At 43.5% G+C, this 13,447-nt stretch overlaps 1 protein-coding gene across 5 annotated transcripts in view; it reads right to left on the reverse strand.

Annotated features, from left to right (window-relative positions):
• The window catches only part of ASRGL1 (asparaginase and isoaspartyl peptidase 1), a 125,896-nt gene that overhangs the window by 64,545 nt on the left and 47,904 nt on the right, over window positions 1-13,447 (reverse strand). Inside the window, exon 1 of one of the 5 annotated variants that reach the window (XM_056565864.1) lies at window positions 7,136-7,256. The exons of 3 other annotated variants lie outside the window; for them this stretch is intronic. The gene's annotated coding sequence lies outside the window, so the exon portion shown is untranslated. Of the gene's footprint in view, window positions 1-7,135; window positions 7,257-7,351; window positions 7,518-13,447 lie in introns of those variants that run through there. One more of the 5 variants, XM_056565861.1, reaches the window with a different exon arrangement.

The following is a 13,447-nucleotide window of genomic DNA, read 5'->3' on the forward strand; positions in this document are numbered from 1 at the left end:
GTCATCAGAATCACCTGCACTAAACCTGTTACACAGGCTTGTAGTGCGGGTGATCCTGATTAAAACGCTTCTTACCTCATTAAAACTGTGCAGCGGTTCGCCAGATATCTTCATTTTTAGTTATATGGTATTCCCAGGCTTGGGACTCAGTGGGAGGTCCGCAGCATCAGCACGGACTCGCTTACATCATTTTCGCCGGGCGGAGCGGCTGCCCGGCTCATGAATTTTCATGGTTGCCTCATCGCAGTCTTCCTCCTGGTGTAGGTCACGTGGGTAGCGCCGCGCGCTGTACACCCGGAAGCGGCATTCTCCTGCATATCTATCTATGCAGGAGAACACCGCTTCCGAGTGTACGGAGCGTGGCGCATGCACGGCGCTACCCACGAGACCTACACCAGGAGGAAGACTGCGATGAGGCAACCATGAAAATTCATGAGCCGGGCAGCCGCTCCACCCGGCGAAAATGACGTAAGCGAGTCCGTGCTGATGCTACGGACCTCCCACTGAGTCCCAAGCCTGGGAATACCATATAACTAAAAATGAAGATATCTGGCGAACCGCTGCACAGTTTTTAATGAGGTAAGAAGCGTTTTAATCAGGATCACTCACACTACAAGCCTGTGTAACAGGTTTAGTGCAGGTGATTCTGATGACAGATTTCCTTTAAATAACTTTTTTCCCATCCCTACTGCATCCTTTTTTTGGTACCCAACAAATTTATAAAAAACGCCAAAGGGGCCAAAATTGCAATTTCCACTCAAATGTAAAAACACCAGAAAAAATGTCAGACGCAAGAAATTACACTGGCGTTTTTTTCTGCCGTTTTTTTCACATAAACACAGGGGGGGGGAAAAAGTGGAAAATTAGCCTAACAGCTCAAAAAAAAGTTATCTAAGTCATTGGAATCAAACTGACCCATAGAATAAAGTTGGTATGTTAGTATTACTGTATTGTGAAGTCAAAAAACTTATTGCCCCCACAAAATTGCACAATTTCCAATTTTTTGGGGGATTCAGCCCCAAATATAGTATTTTTCTGGTTAAGTAATGCATTATATAATGACATAGGCCCTCATTTACTATTCTAAACCCGACCTCTTTTGTCGGTTTTTTTGTCGCATCTTTGTCTGCGCCATGTCGCAGACATCATGCGCCAGTCTGCGACACGATGCGACATTTTTGCCCGACGGACCCGATGTGGATTCTCCCAAACCCGAAAAAGGGGCGTAACCCGACATTTCTGAGCTTTCCCACGTATTTATAAAGGTTTCCAACCCGAATTTGTTGAATTGTTGTGGATTTTTTCCCGACAGCTCAGAGGAGTTGGAAACCAAAACCAACAAAACCCACGTGCGACAAACAGGATGCGACATAATAAATATCTGGGGAAAAAAGCAATCGGGTAAGAAAGCAAGATAGACTTACAACCCGATTTTCTTAGTAAATGAGGGCCATAAAGTACCAAAATTAAAAGTAGAACTTGTCCCACAAACAATAAGCCCTCTCACTATGCAATAATGAAAAATGAATGAAACCCCCCCTTCCCCCCCCCCCCTTCTTTTCTTTATCAATTAATAGGGTATGCCCTCTAAAAGCTAACCCTCGGTCACGATTTTTGGGAACAGTTCAACCGCTTTACTATACAGTGTTATGCATGTGTGTTATTAGTTTCATTACAGGAATCACTGAAGAAGTATTATCTACTGGTTTAGGCAAGTCTTGCCGGTCACGTATGGAGCTCCGACCACAAATATATATATATATATATATATTTAATACATATACTGTATACGGTACAGGATATGCTCTGTGGTGGTAATGATGGTGGTTGTCAGTCAGTTACTCAGGTGACAGGCTGGCAACATTATTGCTCTTAGAGGTATTCCCAAAATTTTAAATGATCCCCTATCCTCAAGATAGGGGACAGCTAGGTGATCTGTGAGGTCTGCCTGCTAGGACACCCACTGATCACCAACATGGAGGAGTAATGTCCCTGATAATGCTACATGCATCTCTTATGGGTGTATCTGAGTGTATGATTAGGGCGTGCCTGAGGGGTGGTTATGGGTGTGTTTGAGGGTGTGCTTTGGGGGAGCATGGCTGGGCTATGGGCTCTAGCCCCTGGTCATTTGGAGACCTAGCAACACCCCTGTCCTGATGTTAATCTGCAGCAAATTTTACACACTGGATTTTTTTTTATCTGTTACTTAATACACCGGGGAACTGAGATGCTGCACACAACTTCCTTCTAACAGCTGACTGCAAATGGGTCACTGAACTTACCTCCAGCTATCCAGACCGGACCGGCATGCCTGCTGAAATGATCCAGTAGGCATCCTGTGACTGAAACCTCCCCCCCCCCCCCCCATGTCAAGGTGTTAAAGTTCGGTTTCCCCGCTCTGTCCACCCACTGTAGTCCGGGCAGAGCAGGGGAACCTGCGGTGACCGTTGCCGGAGGTCCACTTACCATCAGCGGCGGGCAGCAGAGGACGGCGATGCGGCTGCCTGGTGTGGGGAATCCTACAGTGGTCTCTAAACTGTAGCCCTCCAGATGTTGCAAAACTACAATTCCAAGCATGCCCAGACAGCTGTTTGCTGTTTGGGCATGCTGGGATTTGTAGTTTTGCAACAGCTGGAGGGTCACAGTTTTGAGATCACTGTAGTGTTTTCAGATTTTAGAGTTGTAGTGTAGAGTTTCCTGCTAGTAGTTTGCGCTGTGGAGGAAAATTTGCCGCAGCTCAAACTTGAAGCAGGAAGCTCACTGTAAACCCGCCCTTGTGAATGTACCCTGTACGTTCACATGGGGGTGAGGGGTAAACCTCCAGCTGTTTCAAAACTACAACTCCCAGCATGCACTGACAGACAGTGCATGCTGTGAGTTGTACTTTTGCAACAGCTGGAGGAACACTGGTTTGAAAACCTACAGTTAGGTTCTGTTACCTAATTCCCTATTTTCCAACCAGTGTGCCTCCAGCTGTTGCAAAACTACAACTCCCAGCATGTACTGATCGCTGAAGGGCATGCTGGGAGATGTGGTTATGCAACAGCTGGAGGTACGCAACTACAACTTCCAGCATGCCGCTTATGAAAAGGAAAAGCTAGGGTCTACACCAGCCTATTAGTGTAAAAAAATAAAACATTTTACACTAACATGCTGGTGTTGCCCCATACTTTTTATTTTCACAAGAGGTAAAAGGAAAAAAAAAAAGACCCCCAAAATGTGTAATGCAATTTCTCCTGAGTAAGGAAATATCCCATATGTGGACGTAAAATGCTCTGCAGACGCACAACAGGACTCAGGAGTGAGAACGCCTTGTATATTTGAGGCCTAAATTGGTGATTTGCACAGGGGTGGCTGATTTTACAGCAGTTCTGACATAAATGCAGATGACATAAATTTGTAACCCCATTTCTTCTGAGTAAGAACATACCCCATATGTGGATGTAAATTGCTCTGCGGGTGCACTACAATGCTCAGAAGAGAAGGAGCGCCATTGGGCTTTTGGAGAGAAAATTTGTCCAGAATTGAAGGCCACGTGTGTTTACAAAGCCCCCATAGTGGCAGAACAATGGACCCCCCCCCCCCCCCCGTGACCCCATTTTGAAAACTACCGCCCTCACGTAATGTAATAAGGGGTACAGTGAGCATTTACGCCCCACAGGTGTCTGACAGATTTTTGGAGCAGTGGTCCGTGAAAATGCAAAATGTAATTTTTCATTTGCACATCAAACTGTTCCAAAGATCTGTCAAATGCCAGTGGGGTATAAATGCTCAATGCACCCCTTATTAAATTATGTGTAGGGGTTTAGTTTTCAAAATGGGGTAACGTGTGTGTGTGGGGAGGGGGGGTCCACCGTTCTGGCACCACGGGGGGGGGGGGGGGATGGCTTTGTAAACGCACATGGCCCCTGACTTCCAGTCCAAACAAATTCTCTCTCCAAAAGCCCAATGGCGCTCCTTCTCTTCTGAGCATTGTAGTACACCAGCAGAGCACTTGATGTCCACACATGGGGTTTCCATACTCAGAAGAAATGGGGTTACAAATATTGGAGGGGCATTTTCTCCCATTACCCATTGTAAAAATTTAAAAATTGGGGGAAAACCCAGCATATTAGTGAAAAAAAATGTTTTCTTCATGTACACATCACGACTTTAACAAAGTCATCAAACACCTGTGGGGTGTTAAGGCTCACTGGACCCCTTGTAGGGGTGTAGTTTCCAAAATGGTCTGCCATGTGTTTTTTTTTTTTTTTTTTTTTGCTGTTCTGGCACAATAGGGGCTTCCTAAATGAGACATGCCCCCCAAAAACCATTTCAGCAAAATTCACTACAAAATCCCATTGTTGCTCCTTCCCTTCTGAGCCCTCTACTGCGCCCACCAAACACTTCACATACACACATGAGGTATTTCCTTACTTGAGAGAAATTGGGTTACAGATTTGGGGGGGGGCTTTTTCTCCTATTACCCCTTATAAAAATTCAAAAACTGGGTCTACAAGAACATGCAAATGTAAAAAATGAAGATTTAGAATTTTCTTCTTCACTTTGCTGCTATTCCTGTGAAACACCTAAGGGTTAACAAACTTTCTGAATGTCATTTTGAATACTTTGAGGGGTGCAGTTTCTATAATGGCTGCTGCTGAACTTTGAAGCCCACTGATGTCTTCAAAAAGTAAAAATAGGTCAATTTTATGATACCAACATAAAGTAGACATATTGTATATGTGAATCAATATATAAAGTTATATGGAATGTCTAATATATAAAGTTATTTGGAATGTCTATTTTCCTTACAAGCAGAGAGCTTCAAAGTTAGAAAAATAAAACATTTTCAAATTTTTCATGAAATTTTTGACTTTTTCACCAAGAAATGATGCAAGTATCGACGAAAATTTACCACTATGCTAAAGTGGAATATGTTACAAAAAAAAAACATTCTCAGAGTGTTGGCTGACTAGCACAAAGGCCTTTAAAGGGGTACTCCGGCGCTAAGACATCTTATCCCCTATCCAAAGGATAGGGGATAAGATGCCTGACCGCGGGGGTCCCGCCGCTGGGGACCCTCGTGATCTTCCACGCCGCACCCCGTTAGCATCAGCCCCAGTCTGATTACTAGCGATCACAGGGACAGAGTATAGTGACATCACGGCTCCGCCCCCGTGTGCCACTGTGAACTGCCCGCTCAGCCAGTGTGCCACCACTGCAGCCAGAAATGAGCTGAGCAGGCAACTTCTGCTCAGACGACTTGTCTTGGAAGCAGGAAAAAGACCAGTGAGGTCCGGATGATGTCAGACCTGAAGTTGCGGGGGATTAAAAGGGTTATGTCTTTATTTACTTGTTTGTTTGTATTTTAACACCACCCCCCAACCATATGTACTGTGCAGGCTTTTACCTCGAAACTGAAAACTGTAGTATAGATACTTTTAGGAAGCCTTCAGCACACCATGCATGGTGTAACAGTGCAGGCTTAATAATTAGCAAGGTATTATACAAGGGATTATAAATAACTGCTGAGTTCACTCTTTTTTCAACCTCTGAGCCCAGATAAAACACATTGTTTAGGTTTTACTTAGCAGTACACCCAGTTCGTTGTCTTCATATACTCTGCTTCATATCTATATTTTAGCTGGTTGCACTAGTTGAGGATAAAAAAGGGGGGGGGGGGGGGAGGGAGATCATTCCTGTTTGCGTATATAAAAAACAAACTCATCTCAGATGTGACCGATTATTCTTGCTTATTTCTGCTTTTTTCCCTATTCCCTTTGAAATGCCAGTTCAATTTTAATGAACAAGTTGGCAAACATTATGATGAGATAATGTTGCGACCCTCAAGTTTAACCCCTTAAGGACCAAGCCCATTTTCACCTTGAGGACCAGGCCAATTTTATTTTTGCATTTTAGTTTTTTCCTCCTCGTCTTCTAAAATCCATAACTCTTTCATATTTCCATCTATAGACCCATATAAGGGCTTGTTTTTTGCGTGAGCAATTGTAATTTGTAATGAAACCTCTGATTTTACCATAAAATGTACGGCGAACCCATAAAAATATTTTTTTGGGGAGGAAATTTAAATGAAAACCAAAATTTTGCACATTTTGGAGGGGTTTTCACACTGTACAATATACGGTAAAAATGACAAGTGTTCTTTATTCTGTGGGTCAATACGATTAAATGATACCCATGGCTAGATACTTATATTTTTGTACCGCTTAAAAAAGAAAAAAAATCTAAATCTTTTTGTACAAAATCAGTTATCTAAAATCGCCCTTTTTTGACCATTTTTCCGTATATAGGGAGGTATAAGGGGTCATTTTTTGCGCCGTCATCTGAGCTTTTTAGCAATACCACATTTGCATATATAAAACTTTTATATCATTTTTTGTTATTTTTTTTTAATAAAATGTGATAAAAAACAGCATTTTTGGACTTTAATTTTTTACGTTTACGCTGTTCATTGTACGGGATAATTAACATTATATTTTGATACTTCGGACATTTACGCACGCGGCGATACCAAATGTTTATTTACAAAAAAAATTACACTTTTTGGGGGTAAAATGGAAAAAAACAGCAATTTTTATTGGGGAGGGGATTTTTCACATTTTATTTTTACATTTTTTTTTTTAAACACTTTTTATGTCCCCAAAGGGGACTATCTATAGCAATCATTTGATTGCTAATACTGTTCAGTGCTATGCATTGGACATAGCCGATAATACTGATCAGTGTTATGCATTGGACATAGCACTGATATCAGTGCTATGCATTGGACATAGCACTGATCAGTATTATCGGCTATCTCCTGCTCTGGTCTACTCGATCTCAGACCACAGCTGGAGACGCCGGGAGACGGACGGAGGCAGGTGAGGGGACCTCCGTCTGCCATTACAGATGATCGGATTGCAGCGCTGCGTGCGATCCGATCATTTATTTTATTATGCGCATTGCCGCAGATGCCGTGATCTGTACAAGCGTCCCCTCCCATAGACTTGCATAGCCATAGCAAAAACGTATACCACCATGTAGAACAGTGCACTTTAGGGACTTAAACATAGTAAGTAGCTACATTTAGGCCAATAAACTGAATGAGCTCCCTGCAGAATGTCAGGAGACAGCAATGTGAAAGTGTCCTTACTCTGAAGCCCAGATATGATGCCATGGGATTACTGCATAATACATACAAATATACCCAGGTACGAGATATCTGCATTGTATCCCAAAAACGGAATAGAAATGCAGCCCGACCATGGCAAGTTTAGAATACTGCTGCTGCTAGCTGGGCATGCATTGGATACCATTGGATTGGATGCCGTTAAAAATAGGAAGGGCGCTATAGCGGGGCCACACTCACCTGCACGCGGACACCACTAATATGACGGGCTTTACCCTGCAGCCAGAGGAAGCAACAGTCGCCAAGACACGAGCCTTCACGGTCACGTCACGGTATAGAGTGAACTAGCTGGTCAGCTGACCGCCGCGTTCTCCGCCGTCTTCCGCTACGCCCACTAACGCGCCTCACAACGAACGTGTGGTGTAAGTGTGGAGGCGCTGCCGCGAGGTCACTGGAAGCGTCTTTGTGCGAGCCGCCTATACAGAGACACGACTCCCAATCTATACAGAGACAGGACTCCCAGGCTATACACAGACAGGACTCCCAATCTATACACAGACACGACTCCCAGTCTATACACAGACATGACTCCCAGTCTATACAGAGAGAGACATGACTCCCAGTCTATACACAGACATGACTCCCAGTCTATACAGAGAGAGACATGACTCCCAGTCTATACACAGACATGACTCCCAGTCTATACAGAGAGAGACATGACTCCCAGTCTATACACAGACATGACTCCCAATCTATACAGAGAGAGACATGACTCCCAGTCTATACAGAGACATGACTCCCAATCTATACAGAGAGAGACATGACTCCCAGTCTATACAGAGACATGACTCCCAGTCTATACACAGACATGACTCCCAGTCTATACAGAGAGAGACATGACTCCCAGTCTATACACAGACATGACTCCCAGTCTATACAGAGAGAGACATGACTCCCAGTCTATACACAGACATGACTCCCAGTCTATACACAGACATGACTCCCAGTCTATACAGAGAGAGACATGACTCCCAGTCTATACACAGACATGACTCCCAATCTATACAGAGAGAGACATGACTCCCAGTCTATACAGAGAGAGACATGACTCCCAGTCTATACACAGACATGACTCCCAGTCTATACAGAGAGAGACATGACTCCCAGTCTATACACAGACATGACTCCCAGTCTATACACAGACACGACTCCCAGTCTATACACAGACATGACTCCCAGTCTATACACAGACACGACTCCCAGTCTATACACAGACATGACTCCCAATCTATACAGAGAGAGACATGACTCCCAGTCTATACAGAGAGAGACATGACTCCCAGTCTATACAGAGAGAGACATGACTCCCAGTCTATACAGAGAGAGACATGACTCCCAGTCTATACACAGACATGACTCCCAGTCTATACAGAGAGAGACATGACTCCCAGTCTATACACAGACATGACTCCCAGTCTATACACAGACATGACTCCCAGTCTATACAGAGAGAGACATGACTCCCAGTCTATACACAGACATGACTCCCAATCTATACAGAGAGAGACATGACTCCCAGTCTATACAGAGAGAGACATGACTCCCAGTCTATACACAGACATGACTCCCAGTCTATACACAGACATGACTCCCAGTCTATACACAGACATGATTCCCAGTCTATACAGAGAGAGACATGACTCCCAGTCTATACACAGACATGACTCCCAGTCTATACACAGACATGACTCCCAGTCTATACACAGACACGACTCCCAGTCTATACACAGACACGACTCCCAGTCTATACACAGACATGACTCCCAGTCTATGAGGAGAATGTCCCGAGCATCTTTGCGGTTGTTCACACCAACCTTAGACATATGGGGCTATACTTGGGCGTCCTGTCAGTATGGGGCTATACTTGGACGTCCTGTCAGTATGTATGCTGGTGTACTGTGGAGTCCTGTCAGCAAGCCCATTGAGAATAATGGCCTAAGGGTACGTTCACACGAGCGGACCGACAGCATATTTTTTACATTGCAGATCCGCCGCTAAAGGGCCGATGCATGGTGGCTTTACATATGCCTGCTCGGAGCAGTATTACGCTGCTACGAGCAGACACACTGAAGCGATGTGTGACTCCCCGCACATGCGCGACTCCCCCTACTCCGTGAGCTAGGCTGAGAGCTGCCGTGATGTGCGAGTATACTGCGCATACACGCTGCAACTTACACATTGCAGTGTGTCTGCTCGTAGCGGCGTATTGCAGCTCCGAGCAGGAACATGTAAATCCACCATGCAGCAGTCCCTCAGCGGCAGATCCGCAGTGTAAAATACGCTGTTGGTCCACTCGTGTGAACATACCCTAAGATTTGCTCCATTTCCTGCATGTGCATGGAGCCGTCATCACAGCAGGTCACTACTGTCTTCTGCTAAATAAATGTAGGGAATGGGCTGAACCTCATGACTAGTTGACTGCAGGTTATTCAGGATTTTTTTTAACCCCTAAGGGTAGGTTCACATCAGCGTTTTTCAATTCCGTTGCTCTATTCCCATTAGAGAAACGTAATGGATTACAGATCTCATTCATTCCTATGAGGCTTTTTTTTCCGTTGTACTTTGTTTTCATCAGTTTTGTAGAATTTCTGTTATTTTAACCCCTTAAAGGAAAACTGTCATATGTTTTCTCCTGCACTATCCACAGGTACTGATGGATAGTGCGGGAGATGCTGATTCCAATGAGCCCTTCCTTACCCGGATCCGCTGATGTCAGCACTGCTTATGAATATTCATCCCCCCTCCCTCCAGTTCTCCCTCTCTTCGCCGCTCCTAACTGGAGGGAGGGGGGATGAATATTCATAAGCAGTGCTGACATCAGCGCCAGTTAAGCTGCAGAAGCCCGCCCATGCAAGTTACAGACAGATTATCACATATAATAAAACTACGATTGCGGGCGAACGGCCTGGCGGATCCGGGCAAGGTAGGGCTCATTGGAATCAGCATCTCCTGCACTATCCATCAGTATCTGTGGATAGTGCAGGAGAAAACATGTGACTGTTTTGCTTTAAGGACCAAGCCTATTTTCAGTGTAGGACCCGGCCATTTTTTGCACATCTGACCACTGTCACTTGAAGCATTAATAACTCTGGGATGCTTTTACCTTTTATTCTGATTCCGAGATTGTTTTTTCGATACATATTCTACTTTATGATAGTGGTAAAATTTTGTCGATACTTGCATCATTTCTTGGTGAAAATTCCAAAATTTGATGAAAAAATAGAAAATGTTGCATTTTTTTTAAAGGGGTATTCCAGGCCAAAACTTTTTTTTTTATATATCAACTGGCTCTGGAAAGTTAAACAGATTTGTAAATTACTTTGATTAAAAAATCTTAATCCTTCCAATAGTTATTAGCTTCTGAAGTTGAGTTGTTTTCTGTCTAACTGCTATCTGATGACTCACGTCCAGGGAGCTGTGCAGTTCCTATGGGGATATTTTCCCATCATGCACAGCTCCCGGGACGTGACATCATCAATGAGCAGTTAGACAGAAAACTTCAGAAGCTAATAACTATTGGAAGGATTAAGATTTTTTAATAGAAGTAATTTACAAATCTGTTTAACTTTCCGGAGCCAGCCAAAAAAAAAAAAGTTTTTGCCTGGAATACCCCTTTAACTTTGAAGCTCTCTGCTTATAAGGAAAATGAATATTCCAAATAAATTATATATTGATTCACATATACCATATGTCTATTTTATGTTTGCATCATAAAGTTGCCATGTTTTTACTTTTGGAAGACATCAGAGGGCTTCAAAGTAAAGCAGCAATTTTCCAATTTTTCACAAAATTTTCAAAATCAAAATTTTTCAGGGACCAGTTCAGTTTTGAAGTGGATTTGAAGGGCTTCCATATTAGAAATACCCCATAAATGACCCCATTATAAAAACTGCACCCCTCAAAGTATTCAAAGTCACATTCAAAAGTTTTTTTTTAACCCTTTAGGTGTTTCACAGGAATAGCAGCAAATTGAAGGAGAAAATTCAAAATCTTCATTTTTTACACTGGCATGTCCTTGTAGACCCAATTTTTGAATTTTTACAAGGGGTAAAAGGAGAGAAATCTTCCTAAAATGTGTAATCCAATTTCTCTCGAGTAAGGAAATACCTCATATGTGTATGTCAAGTGTTCGGCGGGTGCACCAGAGGGTTCAGAAGGGAAGGGACGACAGTGGGATTGTGGAGAGTGAGTTTTTCTGAAATGGTTTTTGAGGAGCCTATGGTGCCAGAACAGCAAAAAAAAACACATGGCATATTATTTTGGAAACTACACCCTCAAGGCACGTAACAAGGGGTCCAGTGAGCCTTAACACCCCACAGGTGTTTGACGACTTTTTATTAAAGTTGGATGTGTAAATAATTTTTTTTTCTCACTAAAATGCTAGTTTTCCCCCAAATTAATTTTTTTTTACAAGGGGTAATAGGAGAAAATGCCCCCCAAAATTTGTAACCCCATCTTTTCTGAGTATGGAAATACCCCAAGTTAGGACATAAAATGCTCTGCTGGCGCACTACAATGCTCAGAAGGGAAGGAGTCACATTTGGCTTTTGGAAAGCAAATTTTGCTGAAATGGTTTGTGGGGGTCATGTCGCATTTAGGAATCCCCTATGCTGCCAGAACAGCAAAAAAAAAACACATGGCATACTATTTTGTAAACTACACCCCTCAAGGAACGTAACAAGGGGTCCAGTGAGCCTTAAAGGGGTATTCCAGGCCAAAACTTTTTTTTATATATCAACTGGCTCCGGAAAGTTAAACAGATTTGTAAATTACGTCCCGGGAGCTGTGCAGTTCCTATGGGGATATTCTCCCATCATGCACAGCTCCCGGGACGTGACATCATCATTGAGCAGTTAGACAAAAAACTTCAGAAGCTAATAACTATTGGAAGGATTAAGATTTTTTAATAGAAGTAATTTACAAATCTGTTTACCTTTCCGGAGCCAGTTGATATATATAAAAAAAGGTTTTACCTGGAATACCCCTTTAACACCTCACAGGTGTTTGACGACTTTTTATTAAATTTGGATGTGTAAATGCAAAAAAAATTTTCACTAAAATGCAGTTTTTTCCCCAAATTTTACATTTTTACAAGGCGTAAAAGAAGGAAATGAGGCCCAAAATTTGTAACCCCATTTCTTCTGAGTATGGAAATACCCCATGTGTGGACGTTAAGTGCTCTGCTGGCGCACTACAATGCTCAGAAGAGGAGGAGCACCATTGAGCTTTTGGAAAGAAAATTTGTTTGGAATGGAGGTCAGGGGCCATGTGTGTTTACAAAGCCCCCCGTGGTGCCAGAACAGTGGATCCCCCCACATGTGACCCCATTTTGGAAACTAAACCCCTCACAGAATTTAATTAGAGGTGCAGTGAGTATTCACACCCCACTGGCATTTGACAGATCTTTGGAACAGTGGGCTGTGCAAATGACCACTGTTCCAAAAATCTGTCAGACACTTGTGGGGTGTAAATGCTCACTGTACCCCTTATTACATTCTGTGAGGGGTGTAGTTTCCAAAATGGGGTCACATGTGGGGGGGGGGGGGGTCCATTTTTCTGGCACTATGGGGGCTATGTTAACAGACGTGGCCTTCAATTCCGGACAAATTTTCTCTTCAAAAGCCCATTGGCGCTCCTTCTCTTCTGAGCCTTGTAGTGCACCCACAGAGAACTTTACATCCACATATGGGGTATGTTCTTACTCAGAAGAAATGGAGTTACAAATTTTGGGGGGCTTTTTTCCTATTTTCCCTTGCGAAAATGAAAAATGTAGGGTAACACCAGCATTTTAGTGAAAAACATTTTTTTTTCATCCAACTTTGAAGAATTTTCATTAAACACCTGTGGGCCGACATGGGGGGGCGGGGGGGGGTTCTCCCACGTTAGGTGCAGTACAGTTCCCCCACATTAGGTGCAGTACAGTTCCCCCACATTAGGTGCAGTACAGTTCCCCCACATTAGGGGCAGTACAGTTCCCCCACATTAGGGGTAGTACAGTTCCCCCACATTAGGGGCAGTACAGTTCCTCCACATTAGGTGCAGTGCAGTTCCCCCACATTAGGTGTAGTACAGTCCCCCCACATTAGGTGCAATACAGTTCCCCTACATTAGGTGGCACCTAATGCGGGGGAACTGTACTGCACCTAATGTGGGGGAAACTGCATGGCCAACCTAATGTAGGGGGAACTATACTGCCAACCTAATGTGGGGGAACTATACTGCCAACCTAATGTGGGGGAACTATACTACCAACCTAATGTGTGGGGACTTATACTG

The sequence above is a fragment of the Hyla sarda genome, chromosome 3, assembly GCF_029499605.1.
Source record: "Hyla sarda isolate aHylSar1 chromosome 3, aHylSar1.hap1, whole genome shotgun sequence".
Classification (NCBI taxonomy): domain Eukaryota; kingdom Metazoa; phylum Chordata; class Amphibia; order Anura; family Hylidae; genus Hyla; species Hyla sarda.